Consider the following 12,026-nt stretch of genomic DNA (forward strand, 5'->3'; position numbering starts at 1 on the left):
GACTGGTTCATTGTTATTGATAGCAGCAGATATTGTTATTTGAACTGGTTTCTTACGGGTCATATTGTGTGATTACAGATTTAAGGTGGTCTGCAGGAGGAGCATAATTGGTGTATTTAATCTTTTCCTTGTGTCCTGAGTTCCATAAGGCATTATTGAAGAAAGTAGCATTTTTATTAAAAGGTTTTTATCAGCAGAAAGAGCAGAAATTCTCCTAGAGACGGATGGTACTATACATTTTCTAATTGAGTTGAGGTGGTTAGAAGATGTATGGACGTATAAAAGCGTAAGATTAGGTTTATGATCGGGGCTATGAGTTTCGGTGTTAAGATTAAGTGCAACATCTAGAAAATTTGAATTTTCTTTTTGTTTGGTTCGATAATTATAGAAAGGGAAAAGTTATTGAAGAAGCTATGTAATATTTTAATTGTTTTGTTGTACTCTCTTGGCCTGGCTGTCGTAGTAAAAAGACCCCCTTGGATATATTTAAAACGGTATTTAAGTTCTTTCTGTAAGAAGAGTCCCACTAAATCGGTAACTTCTGCAGAGTCAGAAGCACCTATCAAGATGTCAAAATTAAGAGGCTAATTTAAAAGGATCGGCGAAATTTATTGATAATAATTTTGGATGTCAAATGTTATGAAGTTAAGGAGGTGTTTATTTTTAAGGGAGACAAACCAATTAATTACGAAATCTGAATTCAGCTAAAGAGGGAAATTTACTTTTTTATTAGAAGCGATGATTCTATTTAAGATAGTTTTGCTTACAGCTCCTAAGTCAGAGTTAGATGGACAGATCAATCTGATGGAAGGGTTGTCATAGAAATTAGGTTTATGATCTTTGAGGGTCAATCTAAGGGTACCCGGAGAAATTATTTCAGTGAAGTTATGAATATTCATAGAAGTCAGTAAAAGTTTAGCTTCAGAATTAATGGAATCTAAAGTCTTAGGAGGGACTATTTTATAAGATTTATTAATTTCGTTATGCAAAAGTTTTTTATATGTAGGATAGTCAAGTTTATAATAACTTTTTGTCTTATCAGCAAGGACGAATATACGTTTATTCTTTTTAACTTTTTCGGCCAAAGAGAGAGTTGATAGGGAGTTGATTTGTTAAGATTTCTGGGTGAAGTTGGTCTTCAAAGGAAATAGGCGCTTTAAGTTTATTTTTAATGCTTAAGCCTTTCACCTTATATTTTTTAGGAAAGTGTTAAAAGCGGTAACAAATTTGTGGATATATTCTTGTTGAGTAAGAATAGGGATATTTTTGGCAGACAGAGGAATGTCTTCCTTTTCAAATGTATCTGGAGAGAACAAAAAGCTCAACCAAACGGGAGCTTATAATAAAATAAAATTACAATTAAATTTACCAAAATGGTCCAAGATGGTAAAATTAAAGTATATTATAAATATTAAAGAATTAATATTTCTAAAGTTATCTCAGACAGATGTAAAAGCTCGATAAAACCAAATACGAGATATAGCTTTTTAATACGAGCAAACAGTTAATAAAACATGTTAAAACACTTTGAAATGAGTTAAAAAGATATTTAATCTGAAAAGGAAGCACTAGATAAGTGGATAAAAAAATGTCAGCAAGTGTTAGATAACACAAAATGGAAAATAAATAGATTAATTAATAAATACATAGAAAATAAATAAATAAACAATAAATTAATAAATAAAAAATAAAATACAAAATAAAATAAAAATAAATAAAATATAAAATAAAAATAAAAATTATTTAATTATTTTATTTCATATATATATTTATATATATTTTTATTATATATATATATATATATATATATATATACTATATTAACCGTATTAATCGTTTGAAAAAACAACAACAACAAATGTAAATTTATAAGCGATAAAAATGAACAGTAAAGTCATCTAGGGTTCGTGGAATGACGGTTAAGGCTCTGGACCGTGGTAAAAACACAGTCTGAAGTTCGATCTCTAAAACAACAGTCGAGCTACGCTGATGAGAGTTACTTAACTCGAAACACGCGTGTATGTAGATTACTGTCTTAAAAATAATAAATAAATAAAAATGTTATATATGCGTCCAAACAAGTTATGGGCGACTTTCTAAATAAAAACGAGCTTCTAGGAGAAGCCAATATTATCCGCATTCATCGTTTGAAAAAAAATAACAACAACAAATATATATATATATATATATATATATATATAAATATAGTTTAGCGTAAAATAAGTTTATAAGCAAAATTATAACTCAATATAATATTAATGCACTAATATTTATTTGTTTAGACGTAATTTTAAGAATTTTATACATTTTTCCTCGTCATGACATTAAATTGAAGAAAAACAGTAAAAAAATGACGTCTCTCGTCGAAATATTAATTTAAACAAATGAAAATGTGTTTTATTTTCATAATATTATTTGCCATCTTGCTTATAAACGTGTTTTATACGTATTTTATTTTAAAATTCAAACGACGCTTCTATCACGGAAAGCACAACTTGGACTTTCATATCATGTGCGTCATGATTATTCTTCCGGCATTTCTAAATAACAACGCAGACAAACAACCCAATAACTTTTTACTGTTTTTTGTCGAAATATTAATTTTAAACAAATAAATATTCGTTTACGTTCATTATAATCATCGTAATTTTGCTTATATTCGTATTTTATACGTATGTAATATATATATATGTATATATATATGTATATGCATATATATATATATATGTGTGTGTGTGTGTGTGTGTGTGTGTAAATTGCTTTATTGCAGGTTTGGACACTGGAATTGCATCACATCATGCGTTATTTCCATATTTTTATGAAATTTTCAAATTTTTAATATTATGGTCATTTTTCTGTTTTCAGGTTATGTTAACTGTCTATCACCTTATTGCAAGTATCTGGCAATGTATATTTTAGGTAATAAAATGATATTATCACTTCATAATTCTACTTTAACACAACATAAAACATTACCAGTTATTAAAACGAAGGACGAAATTGTCATTATGGTGTTAAAGAATCGCATTTACTTGTCAGCATAACTTCAATTTTTCAAAATGACATTGATCAATCTCTTATCGACGGATAAGGTCAATCGGCCGAGTTGAGATGTTATGCTAGTAGCAACTTCTGTATTCCTCCTCCAAAGTACACCTTTCCACGAAAAATGAACTCCTCTCCTCATAAAATTTTATATTCAAATTGGTAAGAGTTGTTCAATGTGGTTGACATCAGAAGAACAAGGTGGACATATCATGAGATTAGTAATGCAAGGACGGCTGTTGAACTCTTGACTGAATCGGGTGAAGCATTTTCGTGCATGAAAATCATTTGCTGATGATGCGATAATGAGAGGGCATCAAGTTATGGCGACAAATGCTCGTTTAAAAATTGCAATATAAAATTAGTGTATCAGTTTGACACCTTTTGCTCAATTATTTCATTGCATTCCAACCCAAAGCATGGTATATTCACACATCTGTTAGTGCCAGAATCTAAGAAAACTTTAAAATTTGGCCCAGCTATCTGGTCCATAAAGAATTGCTCTTGCCTCAGTAAGATGAATATTTTTGAAATTTGTTTTTGTGTACTTTTGAGTCTAATTCTTATGTTTTTAATGAATGTTCTTTAAAACAAATATTGAGATCATTCAATACATTGCATCATGCCTGTATGGACAAAGAAAGTATTCAAGCCTTGTCAAATTGGCAGCGCAAGCAATGCATAGCGGCTTGATAATTTGACGGCAATTTTTTTTAATATGGCGAAGAGATAGTGTATTTTTCCTGTTTAACTTTCCTTCATTTGGTGTTTCGATTATTAGTAAATGAATACAATGTTTTTCGATATATCTCAAGCTCCTTGATAAGATATATGAGGGATAAACTCTCTTCAAGACCTGCAGAAGGTGTCATACGTTTTTTTTTCAGTAAGAGTCAGTCGTCTTTTCCGGGCATTTCCAGATGCTTGCAATAAAGCGATTGACAGTTAAAATTACCTGAAAATAGACACATAGTCTTAACTTTAAAAATAAATTCAGAAATTCCACAAAAATATGAAAATAACGCATATTGTAATGCTTAAACACGGGTAAAAATTTTCAGTTCTCTAAGATTCACATTAATTTCTAAATTTAAAAAAAAATATGACCTGCAATAAAAGGATTTACACGTTGAGATCAGTTATTCTCCACTAATGCATAGCAATATATATATATATATATATATATATATATATATATATATATATATATATATATATACTAACAGTTCAACCCGGCTTTGCTCGGCCCTATGTACTGTTTTATAACTTTATGTGCATATGTATATGCATATATATATTAAACAGTTTAATTCATTTCCCAGTAACCTACATCTAAAATGTCAAACGTTTAAACCCAAAATTAGCGAAAGTTTTTGGTAAAGTTTTCAAAGGGCAAATCGTTGAACTTTGCCCCCTTGACAGCCAAATTTCTAAACGAAAACCGATTAAAAAGATTTTTCCAAATCTCAATGCCCCTTATGTAAAATCTCGAGTCCGTAGACTGAAAATTGACAAAGTAGTTTGGTAAGCAAATGTATGCAAGCAGACACAGACTCAGGCGCATATATATATATATATATATATATATATATATATATATATATATATATATATATATATATATATATATATTATATATATATACTCTGATGTAAAAACCTGCGGTCTATTGTATACTCTGTCATGTGGCAGTCATCCGTACCAATAAAAGATAGCAGTAATACCAAAAGATTTATTACTTCTACACAAAGCCTTCACCACTATAAAAAAATCCTCTGTCTGGATTTCCGAGCAACTTAGTTGTAGCAGCGAAAGCTCATACGTCGGCATCGACGGGAGAGTTCATTATATATATATATATATATATATATATATATATATATATATATATATATATATGGAGTGTTGTAAGTAAATGAAGACGTAAAACAAAACCTCTTTCCAAGGCTTTATTGAACAAAATTCACAGCTACTAAAGCAAGAGAGAAAGAACTCAGTCTTTTAAAGAAAAAAGAACACGTGCAAAATCACGTGGCAAGAAACTGAATTTGCATATCGATTTTTTTTAATTAGTAAGAAGAAAACAATTTAAATTAAAATATTTTAAACACTAAGAACAAAACAATTTAAATGAAAATATAAGAATCCCCCCACTTGTAAAAGAGATTGTAAATAGTTTTTTAGTTTTATAAATCAAGTCGCTTGAATGCTCTGCAAAATCTGTTAGATCGGGTGGAGGTAGTTTGCTATTCTAAGGACCGGTTGCCCTCTGGGAAGGTTGGTTCTTAAGGGTTCTGACTATTATCGTCAAGTTCATTTTCTGTATTAGGCGTAGTACTAACACGATTTGTTTCGCTCAACTGAGTCGGGTCTGCATTTGCAATGTTGGTTTGAATACTTTTAGCAGGATTTTGAGGTCTATCAGAGCGTGGAAAGCGAACTAGATGTCTCACCGCTACTGAATCTTCCCGGCCATCATTATGTCGTATTATTTCATGTGTAGAGTTAGCTTCGAGTAATTCCACTACTTCGAGAATCGGGTCATATTTGTTCCTGTTACCAAACCGTTTTAATAATACCTCCCCAGGCTCACAGAGCCAAACAGGTAAAGTAGTACCAGTAGACGAGCGCCTTTCAAAGCTAAATATGCGTACGTGAGGAGTTGCATTTGTAGTAGTGCACAGCAGAGAGCGAATAGTATTTAAAACATCCTGTAGAACATCCTGCGAAGCGCTTGACAGAGTGTCACAAATAATGCCGTTGTAGCGCTCACATTGACTGTTGCCCTTGGGTTGCATGTAGTAGTGTTGCGTCAAAATTTTGTTGAATTCTTCCGACATAAACAACGTTGCTCGATCAGAATGGTTAAATGAGGGGAGTCAGAATATGGAGAAAATATTTGTAAGGCATTAGATTGCGGTTTGCGAAGAACAATCGCGACAAGGGAAAGCTAAAGGAAATCGACTGTATTCATCGACGACAGTAAATATGTAACGATATCCCGTCGAAGATACCGAGACAGGTCCTTTGTAGTCTATGGAGAGGCGCTGAAAGGGAGCAGTAGAACAGATAAGTGTATTATTAGTAGAATCGAAGAATTGAGGTTTTATTTTGGCACAAGTCATACATTCAGATGTCACATGCCGGACTTAATCAATTGAATATGGCATATTTCGTGACATTACAAAATGCCAAAAGCGTTGTACTCCAGGATGTATTAATGAATTGTGTAGTGAATTTAGTTCCTCCAAGGAGGAAGCAGCACAACCACATACTCTCGATAATGTATCGGCAACAATGTTTCACTTTCGGGACAATGTTTATATCGTTTGACAACGGGAGAAGTTCCATTTTCCACCGTATAATTTTATCGTTTTTAATTTTTCCTTGTTTAGCAGATTTAAACGTAAAAGGTACGACTTGCTGATCTGTTACCAGAGTAAAGTGCTTCCCAGCAAGGAGATCACTCCATTTTCGGACGCATTCGACTATGGCATAAGCCTCTTTCTCTATTATGTGAAGTCGTATTTCAGATTGGTTAAGCGATCGAGAAAAGAACGCTACAGGCCTCTCAGCATGTAAGAGCGTGCCTCCTATAGCCTTTTCTGGGGCATCGGTTTCAATAGTAAATGGTAATTCATCATCAATAACTTTTACAGACGATTCGGCAACATCTTTCTTTAATTTTTCAAAGGAATTAATAACTATAGGAGGCATGGAAAATTGTTTATTTTCGAACTGGACGAATTTTGTGTGAATACTTAGGTATCTATTTCGCGTAGTACGAATACATTCCAACGAATCTGAATTGGAAGGAGGAAGCATTTGTAAAAGAGGTTTTAAACGCTCAGGATCTGGTTGCATAGTACCGTTACAAATTTGATACCCAAGCAAATGGATGGAATGAAGTGAAAACTTTGATTTTTCTCAGTTTATTTCGAGACTATATGTCGAGGCAGTCTTTAAAAAACATTCTAAATTCTAATCGAAAAAAAAGCCTGGACTCGATTCTCAGCGACACTTCCGCTCTAACCAGGTTCCATCCGGTTCTCGAGAACTCAACGGATCGACTCTCTCAAACATCTTAACTCCCGGACTTATAACATTTCATTTATGCAAATAAATGCGAAATTGGACCTGCTGATTCGTCGCCTTCTCGTCTCCCATCGCTCGGGTTTCGAGTTCGCACATGCAGCCCACCTTCGTGACTGCAGTCACACTCAATTTTCACTAAACAAATATACATCATATTGCTCCTGAGTTTTACCGCAAATAGTAATATCATCTATATATGAAAAAGATGAAGATAATTTGTTGTCAGAAATGGAAGAATTCATAAACCGTTGAAAAGCAGAAACCCCGTTAGTGACACCCATGGGTATTCGTTTGAATTGGTACAAACGATTTTCAGCTTGAAAGGCCGTGTAGGGCCGATCTTCAGGGCAAATTTCGATCTGATAGTATGTTTTGGATAAGTCAATTGTACTAAATATAGGATATTAGGTTCACGAGATCCTCAATCCGCGGCAAAGGGTATGCATCAAGTAAGGTGAAACGATTAATAGTTTGGGAGAAATCAATTACTAATCGTTTCTTTTTAATAGGCGACGAAGTCACAACAATCTGATCACGCCATGGTGAATAACTTGTTTCAATTACATCATTCTCAAGCAGTTGTAGAATTTCCTTTTCAATAAATCGAGCATCCCCCGCACGGTTATTTTGGGATTTAGTAGCAATAGGTTTGCAATCAGGGGTTAAGTTTCGAAACTATTTTACAGGGACACAGCTGATATTGGTGCGAGTATAAAGTTGCAACCATTGAAGGAAATGTTCTCCGTGTAATATTCTGATAGTTTGAGGGAAACGGCTGATGATGCCATGGAAATTATGGAATTACGTTTTAAAGTAGACAGCTTCGTTGTTTTTACAATACAAGCACTGATAAAGTTATCAGAACTGCAGGTGTTTATGAGGGCAGTTAATTTTTTTCCTTTTAATTCAACAATTTTAGTAATGGGGGCACCTATCACCACTTTTATCATAGACTACCATAATAGCAGAAGTAGAACGTGAAGGTGTCGGCATAGTAGAACGACAAACTTTGAAGAAATGATCGAGTTTACCACAGTTTCGACATACCTTATCGCGGCCAGGACAATGACGGCGATCATCTTCAAAGTGACATCTCCTTCCACAGTTGTAACACTTGCCACGAGCAGGAAGAGCAGCAAAAAATTACAGAGTCATACTCCATACGAGAACGAGTAGAATCAGAAATTTTAGTAATAGGGCCTCTTCGGCAGGATCAGTAGACACATTAGTTCTAATAGAAGTAGTAGTAGTAGCAACGGTTGTTCCAATCGGGGAAGTGTATGATTCAGCACAAAATTGAACTTATTCTAAAGCCCTAGCACATTTAGTAGCCTCTTTGAGAGTAAGCGTATCAGTTTCAAGTAGTATAGCGCGTATTACTTACGTATTACTGAGGACCGGAGACCATGTGTAAATGCATCACGCACAGATAGTAGTAGTAGCGTCTTTAAAGTAACAGTCAGCGGCAAGTCGATTCATGACATAATGATATTGGTCGACAGACTCGTTTTATTGTTGTAGAATTGCCATTGCTTAGTTCACATAAAATAGTTAGATATCTTTTTATTGAAAAAGGAATGTGATGATGTAATTTTGTTTCTGTTTAAGAAATGAAATTAAAATAAGGAATTTAAAAAGGGGCAATGGAAAATATTAAACATATTTCTAAAGTGGGTTAGGAAAATTAGGTTAGAGGAAGCATGTCAGGCCACGAGTATGATATGCACGTGTTGGGCATGGAATGACGTCATGAGTTCTCAATTTAGAGAGCTTTAGTTAGAGAAGTCAGTTAGTCAGGGGAGGAACAGAGAAGAGGAGTCAGAGACAGAGCTGACATAGAACCTTGGAAGCGAAGGGGAGAAGAAAGAATCATGTAAAGACTTGAATTCCTAAATGCAAAGACATTGACCGGTAGAAATGGAATAAAAAACAACACCATCTTTTTGCATCTGCGTCTTCGTGTTATGTTAATCAACAGAAAAGGTATTGTCAATTTATATTATAAGAACTTTGTGACAACCATCATCTCAAAAATAGGTAAAGAAATATATGTGTCAATGTTATAGAAACACTCCCATTCACAAAACTGTCAAACAGTCAAACGCACTATCCATCAGTCTATCTATCTATATATCAAATCTCCTCTCATTGTGCATCACATGCCGTCGGCTCATTGTATTAACATGTACCCTGTCTCTTTATATATAGAGAGCTATCTGTCACTTTATGTATACGCGATATATCTGCACACAACATGAACACTCTAAGACTCTCTCTGACTTACAATATGAACAACAACAAATATATAATGTCAGTCCTCTTCTAATAAGAACTATTCAACAGATATAGGAAAAGCATTCTAATCGGTTTTGGGTCAGTAATTTGGCTTCCAAGATGCCAATGTTCAAAAGATTTGATCTTTGCGGTTTCTAGAAAACTATTTTAGCCAATTTGGGGCCTAAACATTTGACATTTTACATAAAGGGTATTCGGACATGCAGCAAACATTTTAATCCGTTCTTGAGGAGAAAATTTAGCTGCCAAGAGGTCCAAGTTGAAAGAGTTGACCTTTGCAGCATCTACCAAACTCCTTCGCCAATTTTGGGTCTAAACACTTAATATTTTAAATGTGTCTGAACATGTGTCAACATTTTCAATATATACATATACGTATGCACGTAAAGTTATGAACAGTACATAGTGGCCGACCAAGCCAGGCTGAACTACTAGTATAAATATATATATATATATATATATATATGTGTGTGTGTGTGTGTGTGTGAGTGTGAGTGTGTGTGTGCGTGCGTGTGTGTGCGTGTGTGTGTGAATCAGTCTTAAACTTAGAAGTCGACCATTATGGAATAAATATGCTACGAGAGGCGTGCAATAAGTAATGCCCCTGGCCCACTTCCCATAGCAGTAGAGTAACGAAACTTGGCACAGTAGAACAACGAAACTTGGCATAGTCTTTCTCTACATAGGAAGCACCTAGGGTTATGCATTTCTCCCATCGTTTGATGCAGCTCTGGAGACAGTTTTTTGTAGAACATCCCAGGTTGGTCCTCCAACCACGACGTGACTTCAGAAATCAAGGTTGCATTATCTAGGAAACGCTTTCCTTTCAAAAACAACTTCATGGCTGGGAAGAGGTGAAGGTCAGAGGGTGCAAGGTCAGGAGAGTAGGGAGGATGGGGAGGATTTCATAACCACACGCCCGTGCTGCTGACCTGGCGATATGCGAGTTGTGGATCGGAGCGTTGTCCTGCAGGAGGAGGGTACCTTTGCTGATATTTCCCCGCCTCTTGATTTTGATAGCTTCCCTTAATTTCTTCAAAAGTGAAGCATAATAGGCTCCTGTAATTGTGGTACACTTTTGCCAGAAAATCTGTCATCACTACTCCGTCCTGGTCCCAGAAGACTGTGAGCATGACCTTGCCAGCGGAGGGCTTTACCCTTGCTTTCTTTGGAGGTGGTGAGTTCAAGTGCTTCCACTGCATTGACTAGGCTTTTGTCTCTAGATCATAGTGATTGACTCCGGTTTCATCCTGTGTAATCAGTTTTTTGACACATTTCCAAATTCATCCTCGAGCACTCGACGCATTCTCCCTTCTGGAATGATGTGAGCAACCTGGGAATCCATCTAGCAGACACCTTATGCATATGCAAATGGTCATGAATGATAGTTTCCACAGACCCTGTACTAATCTTGACATATTGAGCTATTTGGCGAATAGTAACGGCAGCCTCAATTTGACGGACAGATGCCTCATCAATGGTAAAAGGGGGTGACCAGGTCTGGGAGCTGTTTTCACAGACTTCCGGTCATGTTTGAATTCACAATGCCAACGTTTTACAAGGTCATATGATGGATATTATCACCATGAGTTTCTTTCATTTCATCAAAAGTTTCCTGTGGTGTGTGTCCTTTCAAATACAAAAACCGCATCACTGCTCGACATTCAACAGGCTCCATTTCAAACACCTGTAAAACAGAAACCACAATTAGCTCAGAGCTGTAATTTGCCACATAAGCCGTAGAGATATAAATCATTGCACATGCAAAATTTCAGCTAGATCAGACAACAGAAATTTGGCCAGCGGCATTACTTATTGTACGCCCCCTCGTAATAAACAGGATGAGTAATGTGATATATTTTGCAATTGTCCCATTTGTTAAGGGTTTGAGTTTCATAGCACACCTGTTAAACGAAAAATAAACAACAAATAAGCGGCACGCAAAGAAATTAATAGTCTGAAATCAATACACTTATTATATATTATTGAATAATTATATTAGGCAACACAATTATTAATGTGGGCAGATTATATTTTTATCAATGTACTATTTCGTCGGCGTGGTTCTTTTTCAAATTAAAAACTAATTCCATGCATATATATTGTACATGTCTGGAACAAGTAGACAGTTAGATATGTATCTTTTTTATTCCTGATGAAAATCATAAAATATATAGCTTTACATTCCAGCAGTAAATCATCAGTTTAGAAAATTATCCTGAAGATTCCTTAAGGTGATGAAATGTAGACACCTCTGTGTCGCAATAAACAAATGTTCTTATTTTGATAATGTTGTATGTGAACTTGTTAAAGGTCGAAAAACAAACCTATATAGATACAGAAGAAAATGTAAAATTTAATTCCATATATCCCAGCACTTGAGTAAGAAGAAAAAAGTGTTCGTGATAGAATATTTATTTTATTATTATTTTGAACAAAGTTATTATTTAATTATTATTATCAAGCCTCTTTAAGAAAACTTTAGGGTGAACACAGGTTGGGAGGGATAAACTAAAAGGCAGTCAACTAGCTGTTAAAGTTCATGAAACGTTCACGACATCTGTCGTTTGAACACTGTGTGCAATTTGTAT

This window comes from Euprymna scolopes, chromosome 32 (assembly GCF_053919585.1).
Source record: "Euprymna scolopes isolate OS-2025 chromosome 32, ASM5391958v1, whole genome shotgun sequence".
Classification (NCBI taxonomy): Eukaryota; Metazoa; Mollusca; class Cephalopoda; order Sepiida; family Sepiolidae; genus Euprymna; species Euprymna scolopes.